Genomic DNA, 13,660 nt, shown 5'->3' on the forward strand with positions numbered 1-13,660 from the left:
TCTGGGATGGTGGATGCCAGGAGAATGCTTAGTGCCAACTGTAAAATTTGGTGAAAGAGGAATAATGGTCTGGGGCTGTTTTTCATGGTTCGGGCTAGGCCCCTTAGTTCCAGTGAAGGGAAATCTTAACGCTACAGCATACAATGACATTCTAGACGATTCTGTGCTTCCAACTTTGTGGCAACAGTTTGGGGAAGGCCCTTTCCTGTTTCAGCAAGACAATTACACCGTGCACAAAACAAGGTCCATACAGAAATGGTTTGTCCAGATTGGTGTGGACGAACTTGACTGGCCTGCACAGAGCCCTGACTTCAACCCCATCGAACACTTTTGGGATGAATTGGAACGCGAGCTAGGCCTAATCGCCCAACATCAGTGCCCCACCTCACTAATGCCCTTGTGGCTGAATGGAAGCAAGTCCCCACAGCAACATTCCAACATCTATGGGAAAGCCTTCCCAGGAGAGTGGAGGCTGTTATAGCAGCAAAGGGGGACCAACTCCATATCAATGCCCATGATTTTGGAATGAGATGGTTGACAAGCATGTGTCCACATACTTTTGGTCATGTAGTATATGTGAATTCTCTTAGCTTCTGGATGACTTTTTGCCTTCTGTATTTTAATATTTGATGTCCTCAGCCTCCACTAAAATTATTTGCAGCTTTCCTTGTATACTTTATCTGAACAAGACTGCCACCCAGTGTCCAATTTCTATAAAACAGACCTATTGTGGTTTTTCTAGTTTACTGTATATCTGTATACTGCATTTGGATGAAAGGTAATTTACTCCAACAGAATGTATGCAATCACTTGGAGTCTATTTACAGTGTTGTATTTATCAATATTAACATTTGCACTTGTCCACGTCAGCGTGTTGAAACACCTGTGCTCCATCAAGTCTCAGGTGTACACTCCTCCTTGACAAACAGACTCACTACCATAATCTCAACAATCATCTTTACTTTGTGGGTTGGATCTTGAGGTTAAGAATTTCACAACTGGCAGGGAATATGCCACATGACACGGATAATAAATTAGCACCTTGTTCGTGTTCCTTTTACACAATTTTACATATTTCCATTGGTGCAGTGTAATACGATTACATTAGCCTATGTTTAAGATTCCCGTATGAAAATACGACAACACTATTTTTATTGGACAACTGTATTTTCAATGGTGTTAGCTCTTCATACACTTGTTGAAGTTGCTACAGTATAGGATGCTATCAACGTTGACTGCTGGCATTGAACAGTGACCACTAGTCATTATGAGCACTTAACCCTTTTGAGGGAAGCACACACCTCCCTGAGTCTGACCCACCTACCTCCAGTGGATGTCCGAATTTCTCTACAGAGGTAGTTTCCAAAACAAGGTAAAACTTTTTATTTACAATTTTTTGTTTGGTCTGTATTTGTCTCCAAAAAGTTACGAAGTAAGATATCAATTTATTGTTCTGTTTCCCAAATGGCATTGTGAAGCCTTACCCACAATGCCATTTGGGAAACAATAAAACTGAAGTTATTGACATAACACAGACATTTTATTCGCTGTCCCCACTGTCCTGAAGGCAACACTTGTGAATGAAAATGATTACGAGCTGCCTCATATCCTAAGGTTAGTCAGAAAATATCATACAATGAATTTAGACTTCAGAGACTTGTGTATTCATTCTTATTCTTTATGTGGGCTACTTTTTAGGATGGTGTTTTTCAAGCCAGCATCATGTGCAGGTGCCTATTAAAATATATAAATAAAATGTTATTTTTCTTTACGAGGCTGATCTTATTGTTTTCCTATATACAACAAATGTAAACTTATTTTAAAGAGGACTAAGATACTGCAGCTTTAGGGCTTCTCTTTCTGAGAAGAAGACATGAGTCTATGCAATTTAATTATCCAATTACACTAACTTAGTTATGAGACAGATTAAGCAGGCAAAAACATAACATTGCACAAAACAATTCCATTTTATAGGTCATCAACTGTTCTCTGCTACTATTGTAGGCTACTATAAAAAAATATATTTAAAAGAGCCTATCTCTTTGATTTACTGACAGTTCACACCCACAATATGAAATTATGAAATGTTTTACATTCAACTATGATGTGAATAGCTAACATCAATGTCGAAATCCATGAGACAGGACAGAACCCAGGTAGCACACATATCAGGCTTCCATATTCATGTATCTTTTTATCTGACAAATGTTTAGCTGTAAGCTTTTTAGCTGTTTGCCCAATATTTATAAGCCATTTTCACTAAGAAGTCTTCACAAGGTTGCTGGGTTTGTATTAAGGCAGTGGACACTACAATATGTTAACTGTTGATAATGGAGGACAAATTATTCATAACTTCTATCAGAGTTGACCCTAATCTTATAGAGATTTTTATGGATTGATTTAAGTAAAGTAGGCAACCCATCTAAATTCAAACTAAGGTAAGTCAACAGAATTTCATTGAGAAGGAAAAAATTAACTTTTGAATAAGGGGTTTCAACATGGAATTCTGTGGCTGCGTTTACACAGGCAGCCCAATTCTGATAATGTTTTCAATCATTTGACTTTTGACTAATCAGATCAGCTCTGAAAAAGATCTGATGTGCTTGGTCAAAAGACCAGTTAATCGAAAAAAATATCAGACTTGGGCTGCCTGTGTGAACGCAGCCTATTCGTCAGATGGTTTACACAGGAACAAATCCTAATCTATTTGGGGCTTCATTATACCCAGCATAGGTATGGCAAATTATATTCATGCTGATTTCAGCTGACTGTCAACTCAACATAGTCTTTTGTTTCTCAATGACTGTAAATCATGATTTATTACTACCTTATTTCATTCACTGTACGCGATTTATTTAACAAGGCGTTGATCACCCCGGTGTTCAGAAACATCTAAAGCACAGTAATTAAACTCTCCACCCACTGACTGCATCATCAGAGTATTTTGAGGTTGAGATAAAATAATACAGAGTACACTTAGTCCATGTGACCTCAGAGACAAATCACGTCAACTTAAATGAATTAGGTTTTATTCAGCATGATTTACTGAATTAGAATGTTTGATCCAACATGATTTTGTGCTCCCGAATGGCACAGCGGTCTAAGGCACTGCATCTCAGTGCTAGAGGCGTCACTACAGACACCCTGGTTCGAATCCAGGCTGTATCACAACCGGCCGTGATTGGGAGTCCCGTAGGGTGGTGCACAATTGGCCCAGCGTCGTCCCGGTTTGGCCATTGTAGGCTGTCATTGTAAATAAGAATTTGTTCTTATCAACTGACTTGCCTATTTAATTAAATGTTAAATAAAAAAATTATTTACTGAACTAGTGTTTGATCCAGCATGATTTACCCCAATTAGTGTGTGATCCAGCATAATTTACTGAATTAGTGTTTGATCCAGCATGATTTACTGAATTAGTGTTTGATCCAGCATGATTTACTGAATTAGTGTTTGATCCAGCATAATTTACTGAATTAGTGTTTGATCCAGCATGATTTACTGAATTAGTGTTTGATCCAGCATGATTTACTGAATTAGTGTTTGATCCAGCCTGATTTACTGAATTAGAGGTTGATCCAGCATGATTTACTGAATTAGTGTTTGATCCAGCACGATTTACTGAATTAGTGTTTGATCCAGCATGATTTACTGAATTAGTGTTTGATCCAGCATGATTTACTGAATTAGTGTTTGATCCAGCCTGATTTACTGAATTAGAGGTTGATCCAGCATGATTTACTGAATTAGTGTTTGATCCAGCACGATTTACTTAGTGTTTGATCCAGCATGATTTACTGAATTAGTGTTTGATCCAGCACGATTTACTTAGTGTTTGATCCAGCATGATTTACTGAATTAGTGTTTGATCCAGCATGATTTACTGTTCATTTACAGTCTTCACAACGTTCTCCATATAGAGCCTAATCTTGACATGAACAGTTTTATCAACCTTACCTAATGACAAAATGTACTATACTGTACTGTAGCATCAGTTCAAAAGCACCTGCTCTGAAATGTTTTCCCCAAGAGCAAGGCCATGCTATGATCACATAGTCAAGCCTTTGGTCATGTGTCTGTTGTTGCTTAGAGGCACTGTTTTACTATGATGAGCAATGTGTGAATTGTGGGAAGATGAAAACAAAGCCTCCAGGAGCTCACACCTTGAATATTCTTATCAACTCTGCAGGTGCCAGCTACCTGAGCGATGCCTCTGGAGCTCCGAGCTTAGAGACAGACGCTGCCCATCACATCCCATCACTGACTGCCTCAACAGGCCTCAGGGCACAACTCCAAGCCCTTTCCACACCAGCCCGGGCGAGAGAGAACTTGAGTCACCATGATAGACCTGAGCCATCTGACGGAGGAGGAACAGTCGATGATCATGACTGTGCTGAAGAGAGACGAAGAGCTGAAGAAAGCAGAGGAGGAGAGGATCAAGTGAGTTTGTGATAGCCCTATTCTCACAGCTCTGAACCACGACTGTGTCATTAGTGTATTTCCTAGTTTCCACATATTTTGATAAAACATTAGTGTTAACCCACTTAGCATCTCCACCCTCTAGCTGAAATTATAGTTATGTAATCAAATACATGCTTTGTGTATTGCATGTAAATATGCTATATTGTTTTAGATAATGTAATGTATTCAATATTGTTTTATTTTTTAGTGCCTATTCGTTCCCTTTCATTCTATGAGGTGAGTGGTTTCTCTGTCAACCTCCCCCCACCTGTGTGGGAGAGGTAAAAAGGCTGGTGATGTTTGTCTGTCTGTAATATAATAACAACTCAGCCGGATATGGACACAGCCTCCACCACAGAGGCCTCAATGTGAGATAAGCAATTAGATTAACCCTCCGATTCAACTTTACAGAACCACGTGGGAGAGAAAAATGCAGGCTCAATGGTCGGAAATAGATACCCTCAGAGGTAGAACACAGATATACACCTCACTGCCTTTAACCATGGAATCCTGAGGCACATCCACTACATAAACAACGTCATGTTGATGTATACTCAGACAGTCTTAGAATTTCTTGTCATGTCATTACACATTCAGACGTGCCAACTAAGGACAACTGGGTCTTAAATTAGCTTCGTCTTAAGCCTTCTTGTCAAAGCAGTTCCACAGTGAGAAAAAAGTTGAGAAACAAAGGCCTATTCACTTTGATTCTGTAATGGAGTTGGCCAGACAAGTCTATTTCTAACAGTAGAAGACTGGAGACTGACTCTGTATGGGCGACTTGTCTGTGTTCAGCCATGGCCTTAGTGTAAAAGGATTAACGCCAATCGTGTGTATTAATGTGCTACCCCTCTTTCACACGACCAGGGTTGTTTACCTTCACTTTTCCACCTCCCCTCCCTTCTTAATCCTCCACACACTCCCTCCTCCCTTTCTGTGGGCTACTTTGTCAATCACTTTGAAAAGAAGGTTGACAACATCAGCTCCTCATTCATTCAGCCTATTGAGTCCACTGGTCCCATTCCCACAGAACTACCCTACGCCTTGACCTCTTTCTCCCCTCTCTCTCAAGATGAAATCCTGCGAGTATTGAGGTTTGGCTGCCCTGCAACCTGCCTCCTCGACCCCATCTCTGGAGAACTTCTCACTTCCCTCATCAACTCATCCTTGACCACTGGCTGCATCCACTCTGACTTCAAAATGTCCCAAGTCGTTCCCCCTCCTCAAGAAACCAACACTCGACTCCTCTGATGTCAAAAACTACAACTGGTATCACTTCTTTCTTTTCTTTCCAAAACACTTGACCGTGCTGTCTTTGACCAATTCTCTCGCAGAACGATCTTCTTTACCCTAGCCAGTCAGGCTTCAAGACAGGTCACTCAACCAGACTGGTCTTCTCTGTGTCACGTAGGCTGTCCGAAATCTGACTCTCTCTCCTCTGTTCTCATCCTCCTAGATCTATCCGCTGCCTTCGACAACGTAAACAATCAGATCCTCCTCTCAAGGATGGGCGTTTCAGGCTCTGCACACGTTTGTATATCATCCTACCTGACAGCCACTCCTACCAGGTGACGTGGAGAGGATCTTTGTCTACACCACGTATCTCTCACTACTAGTTTCCCCCAGGGCTCAGTTCTAGGCCCTCTTCTCTATCTACACCAAGTCACTCGGCTCCATCATATCCTCACAAGATCTCTCCTATCTTTACTATGCGGATGACACTCAACTACTTTTTTCCTCTCCCCATTCTGACACCCAGGTGGCTACATGCATCTCTGCGAGCCTGGCGGATATCGCAGCTTGGATGTCAGCCCACCACCTCGAGCTCTTCCTCCACCCGCTCAAAGACCTCTCTATCACAGTTGACAGCTCCACGGTTTCCCCCTCCCAGAGTGCAAAGAACCTTGGTGTGACCCTGGACAACACCCTGTTGTTCTCTGCAAACATCAAAGCAGTGACTCACTCCTGCAGGTTTTTTATTTTATTTAACTAGGCAAGTCAGTTAAGAACAAATTCTTGTGTACAATGACGACCTAGGAGCAGTGGGTTAACTGCCTTGTTCAGGGGCAGAACGACACATTTTTACCTTGTCAGCTCGGGGATTTGATCTAGCAACATTTCGGTTACTGGCCCAACGAACTAACCACTAGGCTACCTGCCACCTCAAAGAAGAGATACCGGTTGTAGTTTTTGACATCAGAGGAGTCGAGTGGGTGGCAGGTTCATGCTCTACAACATCCGTAGAGTATGATCTTACCTCACACAGGAAGTGGCGCAGGTCCTAATCCTGGCACTTGTAATTTCCCGTTTGGACTACTGCAACTCGCTGTTGACTGGGCTCCCCGCTTGTGCCATCAAACCCCTGCAACTTATCCAGAATGCTCCACCCCTACAGGATGGCAGCTCTCACTCATCCCAGTCACTCTTCTCTGTCCTGGCACCCCAATGATGGGACCAGCTTCTTCCTGAAGCGAGGACAGCAGAGTCCCTGCCCATGTTCCGAAAACATCTGAAACCCTATCTCTTCAAAGAGCATCTTAAATAATCCCCCGGAATAAACATATTGCTTACTCACAAACAACTAATTCAAACAGAACTCATTGTTGAGCTTTCCCTCATTTAATATTGATTGAATTAAATAGGTGTTTTCTCCTCAAAAAGAATGTGAACTATTTGGCACAAGCGCTGCATTGTGTTCCAATGTCTATTGGGTTAGATTGTTAACTCATGTGGTGGTAAATGTACCTTTGCCGTCAACTTCTAGCCTATAGTGTGTCTCTCAACCAGAATAAATCAATGGCATTACCTAAAGGTAATTATTCAGAATCACATCCTTGACTGAACTGTGTTCCACCTCTTGTGCTTATGTAATGTGTTTAATGGGTAACTGTACCGTACACTGTATACTGTGATGTACCTGGGTGTGTTTTTCCCATCAGGCAGCTGCAGAAAACCAGTGCCCCAGTGGACAGCAGGCTCAAGTACCTGACAGGGGAGTGGTTTTACGAGGCCAAGTCTCTGAGACACAGGGAAAAGATCCATGGCTCCGAAGTCATCCTGGCCTCCATGAAGCAGAGGAAAGCAGGTTCTTTAGGTGGGTCAAAAACACTGTTCAACCACTAATTGAGCACTGCATACAGTAAGTCATTCTCACGCAAGATAAGTATGTGTGCAGTTCACACATACTGCCGTATAATGAAAAAGCCATACATGAGGGCAGAATATATTTCATTTTTTTAAATTGTATTTATTTATTTCACCTTTTTTAACCAGGTAGGCCAGTTGAGAACAAGTTCTCATTTACAACTGCGACCTAGCCAAGATAAAGTATAGCAGTGCGACAAAAACAACAACACAGAGTTACACATAAACAAACGTACAGTCAATAACACTAAATAAAATAAAAATAGAAAGATCTATGTACAGTGTGTGCAAATGTAGAAGAGTAGGGAGGAAGGCCATAAATAGGCGAAAATAATTACAATTTAGCATTAATACTGGAGTGATATATGTGCAGATGATGATGTGCAAGTAGTGATACTGAGGTGCAAGAGGGTAAGTAATAATATGGGGATGAGGTGTGCTATTTACAGATTGGCTGTGTACAGGTACAGTGATCGGTAAACTGCTCTGACAGCTGATGCTTAAAGTTAGAGAGGGAGATATACAGTGGGGAGAACAAGTATTTGATACACTGCCGATTTTGCAGGTTTTGATACTTACAAAGCATGTAGAGGTCTGTAATTTTTATCATAGGTACACTTCAACTGTGAGAGACGGAATGTAAAACAAAAATCCAGAAAATCACATTGTATGATTTTTAAGTAATACATTTTTACATTTTATTGCATAACATAAGTATTTGATCACCTACCAACCAGTAAGAATTCCGGGTCTCACAGACCTGTTAGTTTTTCTTTAAGAAGCCCTCCTGTTCTCCACTCATTACCTGTATTAACTGCACCTGTTTGAACTCGTTACCTGTATAAAAGACACCTGTCCACACACTGAATCAAACAGACTCCAACCTCTCCACAATGGCCAAGACCAGAGAGCTGTGTAAGGACATCAGGGATAAAATTGTAGAAGGCTGGGATGGGCTACAGGACAATAGCCTGCACAAGGCTGGGATGGGCTACAGGACAATAGGCAAGCAGTTTGGTGAGAAGGCAACAACTGTTGGCGCAATTATTAGAAAATGGAAGAAGTTCAAGATGACGGTCAATCAAGTTCAAGATGACAGTCAAACCCCCTCGGTCTGGGGCTCCATGCAAGATCTCACCTCGTGGGGCATCAATGATCATGAGGAAGGTGAGGGATCAGCCCAGAACTACACGGCAGGACCTGGTCAATGACCTGAAGAGAGCTGGGACCACAGTCTCAAAGAAAACCATTAGTAACATACTACGCCGTCATGGATTAAAATCCTGCAGCACACACAAGGTCCCCCTGCTCAAGCCAGCGCATGTCCAGGCCCGTCTGAAGTTTGCCAATGACCATCTGGATGATCCAGAGGAGGAATGGGAGAAGGTCATGTGGTCTGATGAGACAAAAATAGAGCTTTTTGGTCTAAACTCCACTCGCCGTGTTTGGAGGAAGAAGAAGGATGAGTACAACCCCAAGAACACCATCCCAACCGTGAAGCATGGAGGTGGAAACATCATTCTTTGGGGATGCTTTTCTGCAAAGGGGACAGGACGACTGCACCGTATTGAGGGGAGGATGGATGGGGCCATGTATCGCGAGATCTTGGGCAACAACCTCCTTCCCTCAGTAAGAGCATTGAAGATGGGTCGTGGCTGGGTCTTCCAGCATGACAACGACCCGAAACACACAGCCAGGGCAACTAAGGAGTGGCTCCGTAAGAAGCATCTCAAGGTCCTGGAGTGGCCTAGCCAGTCTCCAGACCTGAACCCAATAGAAAATCTTTGGAGGGAGCTGAAAGTCCGTATTGCCCAGCGACAGCCCTGAAACCTGAAGGATCTGGAGAAGGTCTGTATGGAGGAGTGGGCCAAAATCCCTGCTGCAGTGTGTGCAAACCTGGTCAAGAACTACAGGAAACGTATGATCTCTGTAATTGCAAACAAAGGTTTCTGTACCAAATATTAAGTTCTGCTTTTCTGATGTATCAAATACTTATGTCATGCAATAAAATGCAAATTAATTACTTAAAAATCATACAATGTGATTTTCTGGATTTTTGTTTTAGATTCCGTCTCTCACAGTTGAAGTGTACCTATAATAAAAATTACAGACCTCTACATGCTTTGTAAGTAGGAAAACCTGCAAAATCGGCAGTTTATCCAATACTTGTTCTCCCCACTGTATATATACTTTAGTGCTAAAGTGTATATATACTTTAGCGTTGCATTAATATGTCAAGTTTATGCTATCGGGTTTGTACAGTATGTTCAGATCATCAGCAGATATGGGTTATTGAGTTTATAGAAAGGGTACTGTAAGCACTTACTGTATTCCCTGTCTGTCTGTCTGTCTGTCTCTCTGTATCTCTGTCTGTCTGTCTGTCTGTCTGTCTGTCTGTCTGTCTGTCTGTCTGTCTGTCTGTCTGTCTGTCTGTCTGTCTGTCTGTCTGTCTGTCCTGCAGATGGGTTTCTTTCCAGACCCAGAGCAGTCAGCGGTAAAGTCTCAGACATCACCCCCCCTCCAAAACCTGCCAGGCTCCTGGAGGCACCAACACAGCCAACACAGCCCCAGAAGAACAGGTGATCCACTGCTCCACTGCACTCCTCCTCCCACCCCTCTGTGCTCCTTCCTAACCCATCCCTCTCTCTGCTGTACCCCATTACTCTACCCAGTCTCATAACCATGCCTTGAGGCTAGGTCAGTATAGAAGTTCAGCATGAGTGATCAATCATAGCGCTTGCCTGCACAGAGTGAGTGAGATACTCTGGTGTTTGAACAGTTCCTGAGTCCTGTGGTGTGTGTGTGTGTGTGTGTGTGTGTGCGCGCAGGGATGCACGTGTGTGTGTCTTAGGTGTGTCTCGTGACTCAATCTCAATTTGAGTCAACATAGGTGGTGCTCACTGCTTACATGGAATCTGTCTGCTCTATTGTATTTCCAGGATGTGGTCTCACGAGGCTAGGAGTCAGTCACTATGGGAATGCTACAAAAAGTTATTATTTTGAGAAGCAAGTAATTCAACTAGAGAGGCCTGTAATTTTATGTGTGGCTGTTAATGTACAGGTAACGTGCCAGTATTATTCTCTGCCCAGTCACTTGTATTATAACTTACATCACTTCCTAAAGTAAATACAAAGTGAAGCTTTCTATAAGTCTTGTAGTGAAGCTTGGTGTGTTTGGCATGCTGTGCATGAGGTCATATGGGCTGTGTTGACCTCCCTCACTCCCAGTGGGCAGCAGCCAGATCTCTAGGTGAGTCGACTCTTCCACAGCCCTGCCTCCCTTTGATGTCACAATGAATCAAGTGTGAGCAGGCATCAGTTATGCAGGAGGCTTGTTCACTGAACAGCCGGTCACAGAGGTGCTCAGGAATTGAATGAGGAAGTGCAGATACTAAGCCCTTTCCTTACAAGGCCACGGTGTAACAGTGGTCTCCAATGTCCATCTGATTTGACATCCAGTGTACAGTGGATCTGGGCTCAGTGTATCTGGGCTCCCGAGTGGCACAGCGGTCTAAAGCACTGCATTACAGTGCTAGAGCCGTCACTACAGACCATGGTTTGATACCGGGCTGTATCACAACCGGCCGTAATCGGGAGTCCCATAGGGCGGCGCATAATTGGCCCAGCGTTATCCGGGTTAGGGGAGGGTTTGGCTGGGGTAGGCTGTCATTGTAAATAAGAATTTGTTCTTAACTGACTTGCCTAGTTAAATAAAGATTAATTAAAAACATTTTTTTTTAAATCCTGGTGCTCTGAGGGCTACTCATCTATAGTATAAACCCCAATTCCTATTCTATTCTGATAGTGATCATTCTGTCTCCTTTGCAGCAAAAGCCTCAATGTATCAGATGCTGAGAAAGAGAGACTGAATTCAGTGGTGCAGTCCCCGGGAAGGGTAGGTGAGATTTCATTTGCAGAGAATATATGTGAAGCATGAACAGAATAAACAAACAAAGTATTTTCATGCTGTTCTGATTTATTTCTGTTTTTCCAATCATCATATCACAGTATGACTTTTAGACTATTGTGAAATATATATTTTCTTCTCTTCTCATTCCAGCCAAGGCACAATCCTTTCAATCGAGCATCCCTTATTCTAGAGGTAGAGAAGACAGAAAAACAGTCCAATGGAAATCAAGAGACCGAGAAAGCATCTGAAGCAGGTTAGAGTGCAGTGCATATACCTTTTTACACAATCAAGCATTATGGTACATTGAAGAATAGGAGGTTGAGTCAAATTGAATAACATGATCTTTCAGGATAGTGTGAGAACAATTTTTGGCTGGTTCACAATAGTGCTTTACAGATGTAGGATCTTAATTTGATCATTATTTTGTTGCTGAGAATGTTCCTGCACTGCAGATTAGCTTTGTAATTTTGCATAAATTCACAAAAAACACATGGCTATATTAACAGTATTGCAGTTTTCATTTAGCCTACTTTTGGCTAGCTAATAGCATAATCACGACCAAGCAACATTATGGACTAAACGTTCAAATCCTGTCGCTGCTGGATTATTTTTGATGTGGCAATATAGGTAAAATTAAGATCATACATCTGTAGTAAGGTGATACTGATGCCAACCAGGCCTGTGACATGGAAATAATTTATCACAGTATCACATCTCCTCATGTTCCACCATTGTGTTCTCACACACACAGAGCCCTTATCTCCCCTGAAGATTCACATGACAGCAGACTCCACCAGTCACAACTCAGCAGGCTCTGCCACCTCCGAGGGGTCCTCTCTAGGATTCAGGCCCGTGCCCGAGAAAATAACCATCCTCTCCCGGCACCCACAGAGCTCTCTCATGGGCAGTGATGTCTCCATCCCTGGGCTGCAGGGTCATCCAGCTGGGTCAAAGGTCATCGCCCCTGCCTCTCAGGGAAGTCTCCAACATGGCTCCAGCTGTGGCTCCAACCAGTCTAGCCAGGGGGCTTTGGACGTTCAGTCACAGAAAATGTATCCAACTCCCATCTCTGAGTTACAGAACAATGCAACTCCAGTATCTCCCTCCAGTCAGCAACTGAACACTTTGAGTCACCACTCCCATCAGCCACTGAAGCATTTAACCCTAGTCTCCACCAATACTGAGTTTGAGAGAGCGAAAGAGGCCCATGAAAGAGAGAGGAGAGCAGAGCCCTCAAATAACTCACTTGTCAGACACCTAGTGAGAACCCCCTCTCCTCTTAGTGAAACTGAGAGTTCCAAAGTTCCATTGAGGCCCATGAGTGAGCCAAAGCCTCTCAGACTGTTGAACCTTAGACCAGCCACACACTCTGATAATGACAGACACACATATAAATCCTACACAGGTCATCAGAAGAGTGAAGGTAGCGATGGTCTCATCCAGAGAGAGTTTGTCAGTGTGGGTCCTCCTCAGGGCAGAGAGAGGTCTGATGGTCCATTTTCAAAACCTCTGTCCATACCACTCTCTCCGAGCTCAGAACTAACAGCCCCTACTCACCACCAGCCTTCTCAGCATGCGGCCTTTCAACTCATTGAGATGCAGGACAAGGAGATGATAAGAACCCGCAATGTGGACACCGCAATCAGACAGGAGGACCTTAGTCTGCCTCCAAGCGCTGTGGGTAAGTCCAAAGACAGAAAGTGAAAATTCATGGAGCCCACACTACAATCTAAAACCAGTGTGAAAATGAATTCAAATTCCTTACAGTTCTTGGCCCAAGGGTATTGTTATACATGAACGTGATCAATCAATGGAATTTTTACTAATGATGAAGGGTATTTTTAGGCCACTGTTGAAATGTCTTATCTTTAGTTTTTCAGCTTATTTTTTCATGCATCATAACACTTTTATTAACTTTTTTCTTCTTCAGATCAATGGAAACATCATGATCTCCATAACTCTGGGGATAAGCCTGATAAGCATGTTCATAAAAAACCTGCCTCTAAATCAGCCCCTCGTAGTCCCCAGCCCACAGCGGAGCAGGGCGACTCCATCTCTAAAGTCTTAGAGTGGTTCAGCCGCAGCACAGACAGCAACGACTGGCTGGAGACTGAGAGCGATCAACCAGACATGGAGGAAGACATG

This window comes from Salvelinus namaycush, chromosome 23 (assembly GCF_016432855.1).
Source record: "Salvelinus namaycush isolate Seneca chromosome 23, SaNama_1.0, whole genome shotgun sequence".
Lineage (NCBI taxonomy): Eukaryota > Metazoa > Chordata > Actinopteri > Salmoniformes > Salmonidae > Salvelinus > Salvelinus namaycush.